This window comes from Pipistrellus hanaki, assembly GCF_964339955.1.
Source record: "Pipistrellus hanaki genome assembly, chromosome: 11".
In the NCBI taxonomy this organism is placed as follows: Eukaryota; Metazoa; Chordata; class Mammalia; order Chiroptera; family Vespertilionidae; genus Pipistrellus; species Pipistrellus hanaki.
Genome location: NC_140513.1, coordinates 10,400,688 through 10,417,777, shown reverse-complemented (window position 1 = coordinate 10,417,777; position 17,090 = coordinate 10,400,688). Strand labels below are relative to the sequence as shown.

The following is a 17,090-nucleotide window of genomic DNA, read 5'->3' as shown; positions in this document are numbered from 1 at the left end:
CAACCAGAGGAAGAGAATGAGAACAGAAAGAGAAAGTCAGACGTTAGATAGACTGAAATAACAGACCTACAGTGACCCAGTCATTTCGTGAATACAAGCCAAGCACCTTTATGTCAGGGGCCATTTGGAATGTTGGCAACAGCAGTTAACAAGACAGGTAAGGTCCTTGCCCTCATAAAGCCAATTTCCTGGAAAGGGACCGGATGTGGAAGCCGCCAGGAGAATATCAACATCTATCTTTGGCGGTAGAAAGGGATATGAAGAAAAATTAAGCAGGGCAAGGACTTAGAAAGTTTTGCTTTCTACAAGGTGGTCACGGCAGGCTTCTCGGAGGAGGTGGCAGTACAGCAGAGGCCTGCATGAAGGAAGGGAGGGAGAGCACTAGGTGAGTGCAGGGAAATAGTGTAGCAGACAGAGGGAATGGGAAGTCTCCTGATATCTCACTAGCGGTTCAGCTGCCCCAGTGAGAAGGGCATGCTGGGTAAAACTGACCCTGAGGAGGAAAGGAGCACCAGCTCAAATGTCAGCACTGCTTCTTTGGAACCAAGTGGCCTCAGGCACATCCCTGAGCCTCGCTGAGCCACTGCGCCCTCATTTCTGCAGCACAAACAGTCTTAGTACCTTCCTCATAGGCTCATGTGAGATTTTCTGGGATAAGGCACAGGCAGCTCTTTATGCTACCCCTGCATGGAATCGCCACTCGCTAAATTAGCTCCTAATACTGCACAGGACTAAAGGTTCAGGAAATCATTGTGTTCCTCACACACGCTTTGGCTGCTTCCGTCAGACACTTTATTCGGCACGCGCTGAGCCCGTCCCACACAGCAGGTCTGTGATGGCTAGTGAGAATATGATGGCTCCTTTATTTAACAAGGCCCTTGGGGCTGGAGAGATGAGTACAGCCGGCATTGGTCCTGCTCTTACAAGCCTCTGCCCAGTGTCCTGAGACTTCAGGTTCTGCCCCCAAGCTGTCCACTGGCCCCAGAGAAGGCGGCAGGGCCTGGGCTGCCAGTATCACCCTGTGTGTGACTGGGAGAAAGGAGACTGCTCTGGGCAGACACACACCTGAGTGTGCATTGAGCTTGGCTTGCAGGGCAGGGCTGGGTTTCTCCCTCAGCAGTGGCACAATCTGCAAAACCATATGTGGGAGCCCGGAAGAACCCCCCCCCTCAATGGGCAGGACTCTTCTGTTGACATTGGACAAAGTACTCTTGATCCTGACTTATTTCTTCGTCTATTGTTCCCCAAAGTAGGGGCTCTTTCTCCATCATTTTACCAATGACCCCTGAGGGCTGGCACTCCCGCATCTGATGAGCTCCAGAACTCTGAGTATGGCGCCAGCTTGGGAAATAGCAGTGTGGGCGGAGAGGAGCCCAGGATGTACCAGGGACTGATGGTGCTGGGTCAAGGTCCTTCCCTAGCCAGCAGCAAGTCTCCCCATTTCATTACCATTCACAGCAGCCTCAGGAGTATTTATTGAGTGCTTGCTACATCCCAGGATGCTGCTAAAAACTAGAAGTTATTTATTGTACACCCCAAGCAACCCAGAAAGGGAGGTGATTTCACAGTCCCCATTTTACAGATGAGGAAATAAGCACAGTGGGGGGACTGGACTAGATTCTGATCTCTCAGTCTTGTTCTCCTCCTGGCCTCTCTGATCCTGCTGTTCATTCACTTATTCATCTACCCATCCATCCTTCCATCAATTCATTCATTCAACAAATTCTTGTTGAACACCTATCACTATGTCAGGGACTGTGACGGGTGCTCCTGGTATTTTATCTCATTTGATCTTAACAGAATGGTATAACATTCATGAATCATTCCACAAATGAGGAAACAAAGGCTCTGAAGGGTTAGCTCATTCATTGGGCCGGTCAGCCTTCTTTACTAAATGCTTTGTGTGTTACAGGTCCTGTCTCATGTTCCGGGGAGACAGTGGTTAGGTGCTGGGGATACACATTCTGTGGAGTAATGAATGACTGAATTTGAAGGGCAGTAGGTAACCTGGGAATGAACCCTGCATTCCACCAGGCGGGGAGGTTGGCCTCTATGTGGGAGCTTGCCAACATTCCCAGATGGGTTTGCGGTGACACTGTGTCCTGGAGCCCATGCAACCACCATAAGCACCCCATCCTCACCTGCCAACATGGCCCTCTCCATCTTCAGCTTCTCAGACCCTCCCCATTCAACTCCCTGAGCCCTGGGTATGCCCTGCGACCCCCATGCCCACCACACTCTCCGTGGGCCAAGAGCTTCCCAGGGCTTCCGTAATTAAGTTCGCACGTGCCAAAAAGAAAAATAGCATCACAGATGCGGTGGCAAATTTTAGCTAATTAACCATATGGTCTGGATTGCTGACAGAGTGGGAAGACGCTCTGGGTAATGCCAGTTTCCTGGTTTCCTGCGGGGAGGATGGATATTAGGTGAGTCACCACCTCCTCCACCACAAGGGCGCAGAGACTGGGGGCTCCCCACCGCCTGCCTGGAGTTGTCCCATCTGCCTCCTCACTGGGAGCGGCCCTGGGGAAGGAAGTCCCCACAGGGTGGGAGGCAGAGTCTGGCCTATGGGCAGGAAACCCGTGCACCCAGTTCAGGAGGTGCTGGGAGGGGGAGAGCTCTGTTTAAGGTACAGAATGTGGAGAGTCAGGTCTAGCAGGCGTAACACTCTAGTGGCATAGTGGGTGGCACATTGGAAACCTGGGTTGTCAATGAGTAGCTATGTGACCTTGGGCAAGTGGCTTAGCCTCTCTGAGGCTAAGTTAAGCCACTCATTCTCCCTTAAGTGCCTAATTGCAGAGTTGGAGTTCATAATGACCATGCTTTTGTTTTTGTTTTGTTTCTATTCTAAGCATCTCACAGATAGAGGTACTAGTGAATGAGATAAGGAAGAAGCTGATATAATATTAACTGAAGTCCATTGCTCACACTTTAGGCTGTACATTTCTATGGGTTTTGACAAATGCATCACGCCATGGATCCACCGTTATAGTAGACAGTAGAGTACAGAATAGCATCACTGTCCTAAACGTCTCCCCTGCCACCTATTCATCCCTGAACTCCCTGAAACCGCTGATCTTTCATGTCTCACAGCTTTGTGTCTTCCAGAACGTCATGTAGTTGGAGTCAGACAGCGTGTAGCCTTTCAGCTCCGTGCACTTAGCAACACGCATTTATGCTTCACCCGTGTCTTTCTGGGTCTTGATGGCTCATTTCCTATCATTGCTGAAAAACATCCTGTTGTATGGGTCTCTCTGTTTGTTTTTTCAGTCATCCATTCATTGAAGAATCACTTGACTGCCTCCACTGTTTGGAATAAGGTCGCTACAAGCATTCATGTGCAAGAATTTGTGAAGGAGTTAAGTTTCCCATGTTTGTGGGTAAATATCAATTACTGAAATATCAACGTAAGAATCTGCCACTCTTCCCAAGTGGCTGCTCTCCCACCAGCCATGAACTCTTCCAGTTGCTCCACATCCTCCCCGGCATTGGGCGTTGTCAGGGCTTTGAATTGTAGCCTTGCTCATAATTATGCAGTGGTAGTTCATGGACTAGCAGTTTCAGAATGACAAGTGTTATGCATCTATTCCTATGCTTATCTATTGGGGATCTTCTTTGAGAAGGTGTCTGCTCCGCTCTTTTGCTCCTATTTTTAATCTGCTTATTTGTTTTCTTATTGTGGAATTGTAAGTGTTCTCTGTATAATTTGGATACACATCTTTTATCAGATATGTGTTTTGCAAATATTTTCTTCAAATCAGTGACTTGTATTTCAGTCTCTTAACCATGTATTTCATTTTAACAGAGCAGAAGTTTTTTTGTTTTTTTTCCTTTGTATTATCAAAGCCCAACTTATCTTTTATTTAATGCGTTTTGCTTTTCGTATATCTGAAAATGCATCACCAAATCCATTATCACCAATGTTTTCTTCTATGTTATCTTCTAGAAGTTTTTATAATTTTGCTCTTTACATTTAGATCTATGATCATGGGGTTAGCTTTTGTGAAAAGTATAGGGCCTGCTTTAGAATTTTACACATCCCACCCCCCATATGTGGCTGACTCATTGTTCTAGTACCATTTCTTGGAAAGACTCTTCTCTTCACTGAGTTGTCTTTGCTCTTTTATCAAAAAGTAGTTGACTAACCCAGCTGGTTGGCTCAGTGGTGGAGCATCAACCTATGAACCAAGAGGTCACGGTTCAATTCTGGGTCAGAGCACATGCCTGGGTTGCGGGCTTGATCCCCAGTAGGGGGTGTGCAGGAGGCAGCCAATGAATGATTCCCTCTCATCATTGATGTTTCTCTCTCTCTCTCATATATATATATATATATATATATATATATATATATATATATATATATATATATATCTCCCACTCCCTTCCTCTCTGAAATCAATTTTTAAAAAAAATAACATTTTTTAAAATTAATTGACTGGTTTTACTAGTATGTGGGACTGTTTCTGGGCTCTGTGTCTGTTCCATCAAACCTTGTGTTTAACTAACTAATATACAAAATTTTGACTACTCTAATGGTATAGTTCGTCTTAAGGTTGGGTAATGTCAGTTCTCTACTTCTGTGTTTTTCAATGTTGTGCCAGTTAATTATGGGTCTTTTGCTTTTCCATAGCAAATTTAGAATGAGTTTCTCAATCTCAACAAAATAAATTACTGAGATTTAATGAGTCTATAGACCAAATTGGGAAGAACTGACATTTTAATAATATTGAACATGAGCATGAAATATCTTCCCACTTAGTTCGATCTTTGATTTATTTTATCAAAGTCTTAGCTTTTCTTATAGATCTTGTGCCTGTTTTGCTAGATGTATACCTAAGTGTATCATATTATTTGGTGCCCATGTGAATCGTGTTGCGTTTTTACTTTCAAGTTTCCCTTGTTCATTGCTAGTGAATAGGAAAGAAATTGACTTTCATATATTAACCTTGTATCCCAAAACCTTGCCATACCACTTAGTAGCTCCAGGAAGTTGTTTCTGTTGTTAATTCTTTGGGAGTTCTAAATTGCATATTCTGTTTTTTAAAACCTGTATCATATATCTAATAACAATAATAATAATAATAATAATAATAATAATAATAATAATTTGTAGAGCACATAGTATGATGTGCCAGGTGTCAATTCAGCAGACATCATCTCATTTCACTCCACAGCACCTACAGTCACCAGTATTGTTGGTGTTATGTCGTTCCTATTACTAATGAGAAAACTGAAGCTTAGCAAGGTATGGATGGCAATTTACTCAAGCTTGCAAAAGGCAGAGGCAAGATCTGAGCCTGTTCCTTCTGACTAAGAAATGAATTATAGGCGTAATAATAGTAACCACCACAGACTTAAGTATATGCCAGACTGTTAAATGCTTGCCCCCTTTGATCCTACTAATTGTGTCGGTAAAAGTGGGTATTCTTAAGATGCTCATTATACAAATGAAACGGAGGCTCCTGAAATGAAATACTAGTAACTTGCTCAGGATCATATGGCCAGTAAGAGGTGGAGTTTCAGATCCATTCTCCATGCTTGTGGGCAGAGTTATTACAGACACAGCAGAGACTCAGTGTGACCACGTGACTGTGCATAACAGCATGACCAATAACTAACGAGGCTGGATGGAAGCTGGGATTTTGGAACCTGGGTTAACTTACACGTTGGTGTCACATTTTGAAAAGACCAAAAATGGTGTTCCTTAATTGGGTTTCTCTTTTCCCAGATACTTTTTAAAGTCTTGATAGGCATTGGTTTGAAAGAACCCCTAAATACCATTTCCAAGGTGCCTACTTCACCTTGGTTATGATGTAAACCAGCTAATGGCCACACTAGCTGGGTTCTGGATTTCACTGCAACTGAGGGCAGGTCTGTGGGAATTGAAAAAAGGAGGGACATGAGAGGTAGTCAGGTCTTCTCATTAGCACGGTGTTGCAGAAGGCAGGTGCAAACATTGCAGCCTTTCTTCTCCCTTGGGGGGTTTTCTTTCTCCATTGCTAATGACTAGTAGAGAGAAAGAGAGAGAGAGAGCGCGCGGGCAAGAAGAGAGAGCAAACAAGAAAAAGCAGCTGCTATTAGATTTCTCTGACTTCGGCAGGTTTCTCATTTTGCAAAGCTCATTAGAGGAGGCTATACGGAAAGACTTCCAAGGTGCCCTGGGGAGGATGGGAAAGACGAAAGGCAAGCGGGAACGTTCAGCGATGTGATCCCAGCCACACGTCTAGCCCAGAGCCAGCTGTCCCCAGGCCACGTGCTCTGATACTAAAACGCCCCTCATGGCTTAGATTTAAATGTTAACATTTTTAAAAAATGTCCTTGCTCTCTAACTACTACAAGGAATGGAGTTATCAGTGCACAGATGCCATGTGGTCTGTGAAAATGGGGCTTTGGTTTTTCCTATCTGTTGCTTTCAGTTAGGAGTTTTGAAACGTCTTTTTCCTTTCATTGAGAGTCTGACCTACTTCGGGTTCAGTCTCACAAGCACTGTTGAGAATCTTCTCTGTACCTGATGCTGCGCTGGGGGCCGGAGAGGAGAGAGAAGGCAGGCTCTGCTGCAGAGTGGTGGTGGTGGTGGTGGTGGTGGTGGTGGGAGGGGGGGCTGCGGGGAGGAGACAGGCACAGCAGCACTGGTTCTCAGCGCTTGCTCTAGTGGGAAGAGTGCTCCCCGGCGTGCTGTCCTTGCCTCTGACAGTAATAACTCTCCTAGAGCCAGGAGTAGGGCATGAGGTTAGGCAAGAATCAAATCAGTCAGTAAGAGAATGAAAAAAAAAAAAAAGGGTTCCATGATATAAAGAGGAGACCTCCACATTAGCAACCACCTGTTCTGGGTCTTTACTATAGCTCTAACATGAGACTCGGACAAGCTGTGTATAATTTCTGGGAAGGAGTAGAAGAAAATAATTTGAGCCTAGCTGGCGTGGCTCAGTGGTTGAGCATGAACCTAGGAACCAGTAAGACACCATTCAATTCCAGATCAGGGCACATGCCCGGGTTGTGGGCTCTATCCCCAATAGGGGGCATGCAGGAAGCAGCCGATCAGTGATTCTCTCTCATCATTGGTGTGTCTATCTCCCTTTCCCGTCGTCTTTGAAATCAATAAAAATAAAGTGTTTTTTAAAAAGAAAACAATTCAAGGTCCATTCCAGCTCTAAAGTTTGGCTCATCCAGACAGACATTTTGAGAATGTTAACTAGAGCGGCTAGTACTGTGCCTGCTCCCGCAGCAATAGCTGTCATTTATTGAGAGTCTGCTGTTCTCAGTGCTCCATTAAGCAGCTCACATTATGGACTCTTTTCATCCTTACAGCCAGGATGTGAGGCAAGGAGGGTTCCCGTTTCCATTTTTTGGGTGAGCAAACAGAGACTCAGAAAAGGTTCAACCAGGGCCCCTTGGGGAATGGGAGGTAGAACCAGGGTGCAAGTCCCAGTTTCTCTGGCTGCTAAGGCCGCTTCCAAAAAGGTAAGAAAGCAGACACAAAGTGCCCATGGCAACGGGCTCTCATCTCGGGGGCTTTCTCTTAGCCCCCTGGGATGGAGACATTTGGGAACCTCTAGGTATGTCAAAGAAATGACCCCACACATGCCGAAGCCGGTTTGGCTCAGTGGTAGAGCGTCGGTCTGCGGACTGAAAGGTCCCAGGTTCGATTCCGGTCAAGGGCATGTAGCTGGGTTGCGGGCACATCCCCAGTAGGAGGTGTGCAAGAGGCAGCTGGTCGATGTTTCTCTCTCATCGACGTTTCTAACTCTCTAGCTCTCTCTCTTCCTCTCTGTGAAAAATCAATAAAATATATATTTAAAAAAAGAAAAGAAAAAAGAAATGACCCCACACAGAAAAGACCCCAGACCTGGGATCTGACTTGCTCATGGCCATATGACTGGTTGGTGGCACAGCTTCACAGAACTGGCTCCTGTCTAGGGCAGCCTGGAGGTGCATGGGGACCGGTGAGAACATCTAGGATTCAGGGAGTCAATAGCCTCAGGCCTGGTGCCCATCTGGCAAAGAACATCTGTCCTTGCTGGGGGACTGTTGGCATGCGGGACCCAGATGTAGGGGTCCTGAGAGCAGGATGTGCTGAGCATGACAATATGAAGGTCCTAATTGGGCCTGAGATATTTTGAAAGGTCCTGGGATGTTGGCTTCTGCTCTTGACTGTGAGGAAATAAGCAGCGAGACCCCTCGGGGCCTGGGGAGGTGGAGTGGAGCCTGCAACCGGGCTGCACAATGGCCTTCACCAGAGTCTCAGGGCACCTGGGGCCAGGGAAGCCTTCACTCAGACCCTGCGGACCTGTGCATGAAGCTTAAGCTTCCAGCTGCGTCTGGGCTGTGTGACCCTGGGCAAGGCCAGTTTTCCTCTTCAGATCTCATGGATAGCATCTGAGAAAAGGAGGTAATGATAGTTCTTACAGAATGCAGAGGTTGGAGCTAGTGATGTCGAACTTTCCCCACCCCCAGCTCTAAAGTGTTATGTCCAGGTGTCAGTCGGGGCCTTTGAATCCTTCCCTTAGAATTGGCAGAAAAAGTTGAGAGGGTGCCCTGGCTGGGTGGCTCAGTTGGTTGGAGTATTGTCCCATACACCAAAAGGTTGCAGGTTTGATCCCCAGTAGAGCATGTACGGGAGGCATCTCATAGATGTTTCAATCCTCCCTTCCCTCTCCCTCCCTCCCTTCTCCCTTCATCTCTCTCTCTCAAATCAATAAACATATCCTCAGGTGAGGATTAAAGAAAAAAGAAAAGTTGAGCTAGCAGCTGCTGAGCTCAATGACAGCAGCTCGGTTCATTCCAATGTTATGACAGGACAGGAACCCTGGAGCTGACACACTCAGGCGAGGGGATGGAGGGCGAGGGGGCTGATGAGAAGATAATGTTTCTCTAGCCTGCAATCTCTTTCAATTTCAGGGATCGCAATTACCCGAGCAGGAGTTAGTAACGGCCATGCCTGGAATGCTTAAGTGAGTTTGGGTGCCACTGGTGAAAGCTGTTTTGCATTGAGAGAGAGAGCATGTGCCATGGGTAACCTAGGCATCACATATTGTGTGTGTGTGTGTGTGTGTGTGTGCGCGCGCGCGCGCAAGCGCGCTCATAGCACCATGTGAATAAAGGAGGGCAGGAGAGAGAGAGGCAGGTGTGGGCATGGTCGGACAGATGCATGGCTGACAGCCCTGATTTCCTTGAACATGACCCTAGGAAAGTCATCTTGTCTCTCTGAGCCCATTTCCTCCCCTTCATCATGGAGATAATACCTAACTTGCAAGATTGTTGAGGCATGTCTTTGTTTGTTGGGGCTACTGTAGCCAAATACCATAGGCTTAAACCACAAACATTTATTCCTCCCAGTTCTGGAGGCTGGGAAGTCCAAGGTCAAGGTCAAGCAGATTCAGTGTCTGGTGACAGGCGCTTCCTGGTTCATGGATGGCATCTTCTTGCTGTGTCCTCCATGGCAGAAGGGGCAAGGAGTTCATGGGAATCTTCTATGAACATCTCCCAAAGGCTCCACCCCCACAAAACTCATTGAGGATTAGGTTTTCACATATAAGTCCTGGGGGAACACATTTAGTCTATAGATAGGAAGATGGTTGGAAAGAGAAAGCCTGTGCCACCTAACGTGGCATTTGTTTAGCAGAGCCATTACTATTATGAGTGAGGGCATCCACCTGTGGCATTCAACCAACATTGGCATGTTCAACAAGTCAACCTTTACTTTTCAGCAGTTCATTCAAGGGGCAAAACAAAACATGACCAGCCTATTTGTGCATAGCTTTTAAGAACATGGAGTTAGACTTTTCAGCATCCAGCTTGCTTGTTTTGTACACTTGACCTCTTTTTACTTCTGTTCCCTCACTTTAAAAAAATTAGAATAAGAGTACTTACCGGGAAGAGTCATTGTGAGTGTGAAACCAGATATGTGCGAAGTCCTCAGAGTCATGCCTAGCCTATTGTCCACAATCAATAGACATTAGCTTTATAAATGATGCTTGTGATAACAACTCAATGTGTGCTGTACGTCTAGGGAAGGAAGGGAGGGTTGGGAAGGAAGGCCGACATGTATAAGGCAACAACCCAGACTTCACAGGAGGGAGCCAGCAGGACCACGGCCAAACATATGGTCTCCCCTACACTCTATGTGGCAAAGAGGCATGCACGCATGCATTCACGGACCAAGCATTCACTGAGGCCCTCATGCATGCCTCAGGACTGGATGCACATTATTGAGTAAAACATACATGGTCATTGCTCTCTGTGCCTTTGACCCATGGAGGGAGACAGTGAGCAAGAACAAGTCCAGTGTGAAAATGCTGGGCAAGGAAGGATGGGTGCTGCAGGAACCAGCGAAGGGACATTAAACACCCATGTGAAGGGAGAGGCATTGACAAAACCCTCCTGGAAAACAAAACAAAGCGTTGGAGTGTGGCAGGCAAAACAACGGCCCCTGAAATGTCCCTATCGCCTGCAGCAAGCATGCAGCCCCACTGACATGTTGATTTTAGCCCAGGAACCCAAAGCAGACGCCTGACCTCCAGAACTATGAGGTAACCAGGTTACGCTGCTGTGAGCCACTGCGGTTTAAGTGATTTGTTACGGCAGCCACAGGACACTAACACAAGCAGCCAATGCCATGTGTGAGTTAGCATCCTCATTTTAGAAAACCATTCTGGCGGTGGCTTGGTAAATGAATTGGAAGGGCAAGACTGAATGCAGGGAGTCCCTACCAGGCTGCTGTGGTGGTCCCTGGGAGAGGGGGTGTGGTCTAAATCAGAACAGGGAATGTCTGTTCACGTGCTGTGTCTATCCCAGACCCTGGAGTTGGGATCTGTAGATTGGGGGGATGGGGGGATGTGCAGAGGGGAATCAGACAGACAGGTCCCTGCATCTGAGAGCTCTAGAATCGGGCCAGGAGACACCTGCAAAGAGCAACCATACCTGGCAAACTCTGGTCATCTTGAGATCAGAGCCAAAATCAAGTGCTATGGAAGCAAAATGCCATTTCTCCCAAAGCCAAGCCTCAAGGACAGCTTCTGGAGAAGATGATACCATGAGGTCCTTCTGCAAGGCCCCCAGAGGGCTCAGAGGAAGTTGCCAAGGAGAGTCCAACACAGCCCCTCATTTGAAGGAGTTGCCAGTTCAGATGGGTCATTCTTGATAGCCTTGGAGAACATGCAGTGGGGACAGCTCTGGGTTGGGAGTTGAGAATGTGGATGGGCAGCCAGTCCTGATCCTGCAAACCCAGGAGCCTTTGAGTAAGTCCTTTCTCTGCCCTGCCTCTGCCTCTCTCCCATCGTTTACGTGAGCATTGGCTGAGATGAGAACAGCCCCATGCATGTGGGCCACTGTTTAGCCGGTGAAGCAAGCTTGTACCCTGAACCTTAAATTAGTCACGAGGATAGGAATCGTGAGCTGCCTTCTGCACCCTGAAAGCCTCTGGAGGTGGCCGAGCATCCATGCAGTGCTGGGGGCTTTATTCAGTATCTGGCTGTCTTTCTGCAGCTCTCACACAGAGCAGAGGGACTGGGGTAGGTGGAAGCAGAATGGAGGCAAGGATTTCCATGATGGACCAAGACATACTGGTCTGCTCTCAGGTCATGGTCAGTGAGAACAGGTGCCCAGAGGGCTCTAGCGCTCAATGAAAGGGAATCTGAGGGAGATGGGCTCCTGGAGTCACCACTGCCCAATGTAGCCCACAACTCCTTGTCCTATCCCTCACCACGTGCAGTTGATGATATTGCCCTGCAGGTTCTACTTCCTGTTTCTCCAATCGGTGCCTCTCCTCAGTGTTCTGTCACACACCTGCCCCCTCCTGTCTTCTCCGGGCTGCTCAAAGCCTCAGAACTAGCCCCCCTTCCTCCAGACTTGCTCCTTTTCCAGCCCAGCCTCCGCCCTGTATCCAGGCAGCTTTCTAACACTCCAGTCAGGCTGTATCGCACTCCTGCTTAGAGCCATACAGCAGGTCACCTTGCCCTCCGATAAAACCCACAGTCCTCTGCATCACTCAGAACGCCATGAGATCTGATCCCTGCCTGCTCCTCCCTAGCTCACTTGCACTTTTTAATCAAAGCTTGTCCATCCTAAATCTTAGCTGCTTTCAGCTTCTAAAATGTGCCATGTGAGTGTACTCTCTTCCCTTCCCTTCTCTTCCCTCCCCTCCCCTCCCTTCCTTTACCCTCCTCTTCCCTCCTCTCCTTTGCCCTCCCTTCACTTCCTTTCCCTTCTCTCTCTTACTCATGCATAACTCAAAGACGCTCCCTTCCTTGGTCTTTCCCTGGATAGACCCTTCCAATCTGCCAAGAATCATCTCCTCCAGGGAGCCTTCTGGATCTCCCCAGTCTATGTTAAGTGCCCCTCTCCTGCACTCCCTTGATTTTTTAATCTCCCTAAGAATCTTCCAATTTGTCACTCTGACCTATGATCATCTGTTTAGTAAGTAAGAAGCTCAAACACTTTCCTGCTCTAACTCAGGCAAAACAGTGTCAGTTTTCTATAGCTGACAAGATCTTTCTCTCCTTCCATCCCATTGATAGCAAAAAAAAGTATTTCAACTTGTCCTCAGGATGGATGCTGATGGGAGAATGGTCTACCAGACCCTTGCTGGCAGTCACTGTGTGATTTCTTGTTGAGTGTGTGGCTTCATTGTAGCATTTTCAAAATCACGTTCACCTTGCACACATGTGCACGCCTATGTAGGAGGCATTTGTATACTTACCTACTTCCAGGCTACGGGCATCTTGAGGACAGGGAATGCTTGCTTTAGCATTACATCCACAGTGCCTGTCACATTACATCCCCAGTGCCTGTGTCTGTGGAATGACTGAGTTGGGGAAAGGCTGATGAAAGAAGGACCAGGTCTGGAGTGCTTGACCAAGAACCTGAAGGAAGCCTCTTAATGAAGAAGCAGGTCACCTGAGAAAGGACTTTCTCCCTGACCCCCGAGGAGGGTGGAGCTGGAGGGTGGGCTTGGTTTAAATATTACCAGACCTTAGAGACGCATGCGCCTACAGAATGGATAAAATCTAGCCTAGTGCCTTTCCATCTAGGCTTCAGAGAGATCCGTATTGTATTCCCGCCTTCCCCCTCCCAGTTCCAGAGGCAGGGAGTAGCTTCCCCAGAGCACCAGGCCAGGCAGATTCAGAGCCTCCCAACTGCTGGATCACAGAGGAAATGGCACCTCAGCCAGTCAGTCTCCTTCCTCCCTCATGTGGCAGAAAGGCTCGTGTTTAGTTGGGGGCGAGAGATGGGACACAGTTTAAACCAAGGGAGGTGTCTGCATTGGCGTTTGAGAGTTTGGTGCCACCCTTTCAGGTGGCTTTGGGCAGCCCAGGGGGAGCCGACCCCTCCCTGCAAGATCAGCAGCTCCAGGCCAAAGCTCCTAGCTCCCTTCCACAGGGAAAGGCTGCAGACAGCACTGGCTTCTCCAGGATGATTTACTTCCCTAAAATACCTCAATTTAAATGCTAATTTCTCCAGAACTGAGGGGTGATGGGCTCCTGCAAGCTGGTCGCTGTGCATTAATGTATCCAAAACACTCACACATATTCTTAAAAGGGGGCCAGGGAAGACCTGGGGGAAGGGTGGCATATGAGCCTGGCTTCCCTGGCTTGTTATTGCTGTTTCCAGGGCTGATCTGAGGGAACCGGGCAAGGTGCATCTGCCTGTTGTGCCCCTTGCTCTGCAGGTTTGTGGCACTTAGAGCTCACACACAGCAGGTGGCGGGAGAGTGGAGAGGTCTGGCTATCCAACAGAGATGCTCAGGCGCCTTCTGTCCTGAGCAGGCACTGTGGTGGGCTCTCCCAGGCCCTTGGGAGATTCAGAATCTCCTATGGGATGCAGGCAAAGGAATGAGCATTAAAGATAACTACACGAATCCTCCTCCCAACCCCTTGAAGTTAGCCTCACTATGCCCATTTTACAGATGAAAGCACAAAGGCTCATAAAAGTCGCTAAGAGTTCCCAGCTCAGCCAGAATTTGGATCCATGTCTGTAAGACTTGTGAGCCCATGACCTTTCCACTATCAGATCCCAAGGCCACTCCCGGAATTCATTCACAAGCAAGATGCATGCGAGAGAAGTGACAGGGAAAGTTGACTCCAGCTGGTAAAGGGGCCTGGTTTCATGGCAAAGGTGGTTTTTGACCGGGCTCTTCCTGCTAGCACTGCTCACCCCACCCAAGCTCTGTACCTCCACCCCGATGTGATGCAAACCCACACATACGTGCACTCCAATAGCAGGAGGTCTGACCGGCCCCAGCTTGGAGAGAGCACCTTTCCTCCCTGGTCCTCCTAGCTCAGGGGGGTTTCCTGGACCCTAGCTGAGCCCCACAGGAGCTTATGCACATAAGAAGTTAGAGGAAGAAAGCAGGTTTTTTAGCTTCTGTGGAAGAGCTAGAAATTTAGGCACCAGTCCCCGATGTGCCTTGGATCCTGAAGCACGCTGCAACCCTGTGATAAAACATTAGAACGGACTATCAAGACGTAGGTCATACACGTTAGCACTTGAGTCTCAGGGTTTCCTTTCTTTGTCTTCCTTGAGCATCCATTCTGTATGCAGTTCGCACAGTGCTAGGCCTGAGGGATAGGGGCAAAGGGGACGAGGTGGCTGGACGTGGGACAGGCGGAGCCTTGCTCCCCTGGAGTCAGAGTCCAGTGGGAGTGCTAAGTATCAAATAAGTTCCTCTTGAGCCCCCTCTGCTGAGGAACCCTGAAGCTCTTTGCAGAAGAAGGCAGTAGGGTACTCTGAGAGAATGAGACCGGAGAACTGGTCCCCGAAGGTTCCTCAAAGGCAGAGACATAGTGTGTGGGATGAAGGATCAGTAGGAGCGGAAGGATCAGGAGGAGTTTGCCAGGTGCAGGGGGTCGGGGGCAGGAGCTCTCCAGATAGAGGGCAAGACCTGAGGAGGCTCTTTTTGTAGGCAGCAAGCATGGCCCTGTAAGAGGAATGCAGGGGCAGTGGGTGCGGCTGGAGAGGGTGGGCTGGGCAGTGCTCAGGGCAGGAGGTAGGAGGGGACCCAGGGCTGGTGGGAGAACTTGCAGACCTCCTGCAGCGCTTGCATTCTCACTGGTCCTCTCTGGTGGAGGCACCTGCCCGGACTGCCCAAGACATGTGGGATGAGTGAGGCCTGTCACTCCTAGAGTTGTCTAGTCTACGGGGCTGAGGGTCTATTTTTAAAATTTGATCTATTGTTTCCATATAATGTAAATCAAGAAGGAACTGTTTTATAGATGTTGGGGGGGGTGTTTATCAAAGGAACAGTGGCCCCATTGCTGTTTGAAACACATTGTCCACTTATGCACATACACACACACACACACACACACACACACACACACGTGTGTGTGTGTGTGTGTGTGTGTGTGTATGTGTGTGTGTGCATGCAGCACAAAAGCACAGTCCACTCTAACTGTAAACGAGAATAGCTTGGTCTCTGGTTAACAACCCAGTAACCCAGAGCCCAGGCTCCGATCCATTCACTGTCTGAGCTAGCAGCCCGTTCGCTATAGTGGGGTCCAGGCCACCGCCACTTACTACCTATGGACCTCAGCTGGACAAGTCCCTTAACCTCCATGAACATCCATTTCTTCATCCACAGCACGGGAATAAAATACTTGTCTCATAGACATACATATCTTGGCACACTACCTAAACAGAGCTGATGATTAACAAATTTGATGGATCAATCAGTATTACTCATTCTCCTTCCTCTTTTCCCAGTATTAGGATTAGTTAGTTGCCTGGTAGTTTTTACCACACACAGTCCCATTTACACACACATACATGCTCATTCACACACACTCTCATCTCTACCCTCCTATCCCAACCATAACCCCCTTCCCTCTCCCCCCAAATACATACACACTCACTCACTCACTCACCAGCTGAGAACCTGAGTTTAGTTTCTGCCTGAGCCTGAGGGTCAGCCCGCACCCTGCCAGCCTCTGACACCCGTCCCAGGTGTGTGGATTCTAAAGCTCCTTCCTGCCGGGGTTCCCACTGTGGCTTCCAGTGCAGAGGAATATCCCCTTGGCTGACGCTCCTATCCCTGCTTTGCCTCCAGAGAGCTGATTGATGCAAAGGCCCAGCGCGCCCTCTGCTGGCAGAGGCCTCACAAGACCGCTGTCGCCCAGGTGGCACGGAGGGGCCCAGTCCTGAGGGACCCTTCTTGGTCTTTGCTGCTGCTGTCTTGTCACTTCTGCATTGTCCTTGCCTCCCTCCCAGCCTGGCCTGTGAACTCCCACCCTTCCATCTTCATCTTTCTCAGGTGCTTCCTCAAGACACCCCCCGCCCCGCCACCCCTGATTCCTGGAAGCTCATGGGGGAACACCTTCCTCCAAGAAGGGCCATCCTGAGCAGGCCCCCAGCCATCCTGAGGGTGTCCACAGGCTGCCTCCCAGATTTCTGTTTTCCTCTTTCTGAACCGCATTTCAAGGCTGTAAATTAAGTGCTAAGCATCCCCCTGTTTTTGTTTTTCTCCCCTCCTCTTCTTTCTTCTCTTTCTCCTCCAGATTATTATCAGTGTTTCTAATTACGAGGATCTCAAAAGTCAGATTTTTGTTTATTGTTAATCCTAACCTGAGCATATATTTCTCCCTTCCCCCCATTGATTTTTAGAGAGAGTGAAAGGGAGGGGAGAGACAGAGAGAAATATCCATGTGAGAGAGACACATCGATTTGATTGCCTCCCACAAGTGACCAGGGCCAGGGATTGAGCCTGCAACCGAGGTGCATGCCCTTGACTGGAATTGAGCCTGAGACGCTTCAGCCTGCGGGCCAACGTTCTAACCAATGACACTGAGTCAAACAGGCTAGGGCTCAAAAGTCTAATTTCAATACAGAAATGCCCTCGATGCTGTCCATGCCAAGTGGCTCTCAGGTTTCAGCTTGCATACTCCCAGAGGCAGGAAGCTCACCCCCTCTCTGGTTTTCGGCAGGCCTGTTGTCTAGAAGATTAAAGTCTGCCTCCCTGTGGTGCACTGTTACTGCCCGCGCCCCTCCTCCCCCCTCCCCCCTCATCCCCCCAGATCACCATTGTTTAGGGTTCAATAACCTGAGGTCACCCAGAGGTCTGCCTCCTGTATCTCTTCTGGAGGTAAGCGGCAGAGGCA

General features: G+C 48.6%; 1 protein-coding gene across 3 annotated transcripts in view; it reads left to right on the top strand.

Annotated features, from left to right (window-relative positions):
* ASTN2 (astrotactin 2) overlaps nucleotides 1-17,090 on the top strand; it is a 700,862-nt gene that overhangs the window by 472,292 nt on the left and 211,480 nt on the right. The window lies entirely within an intron of this gene.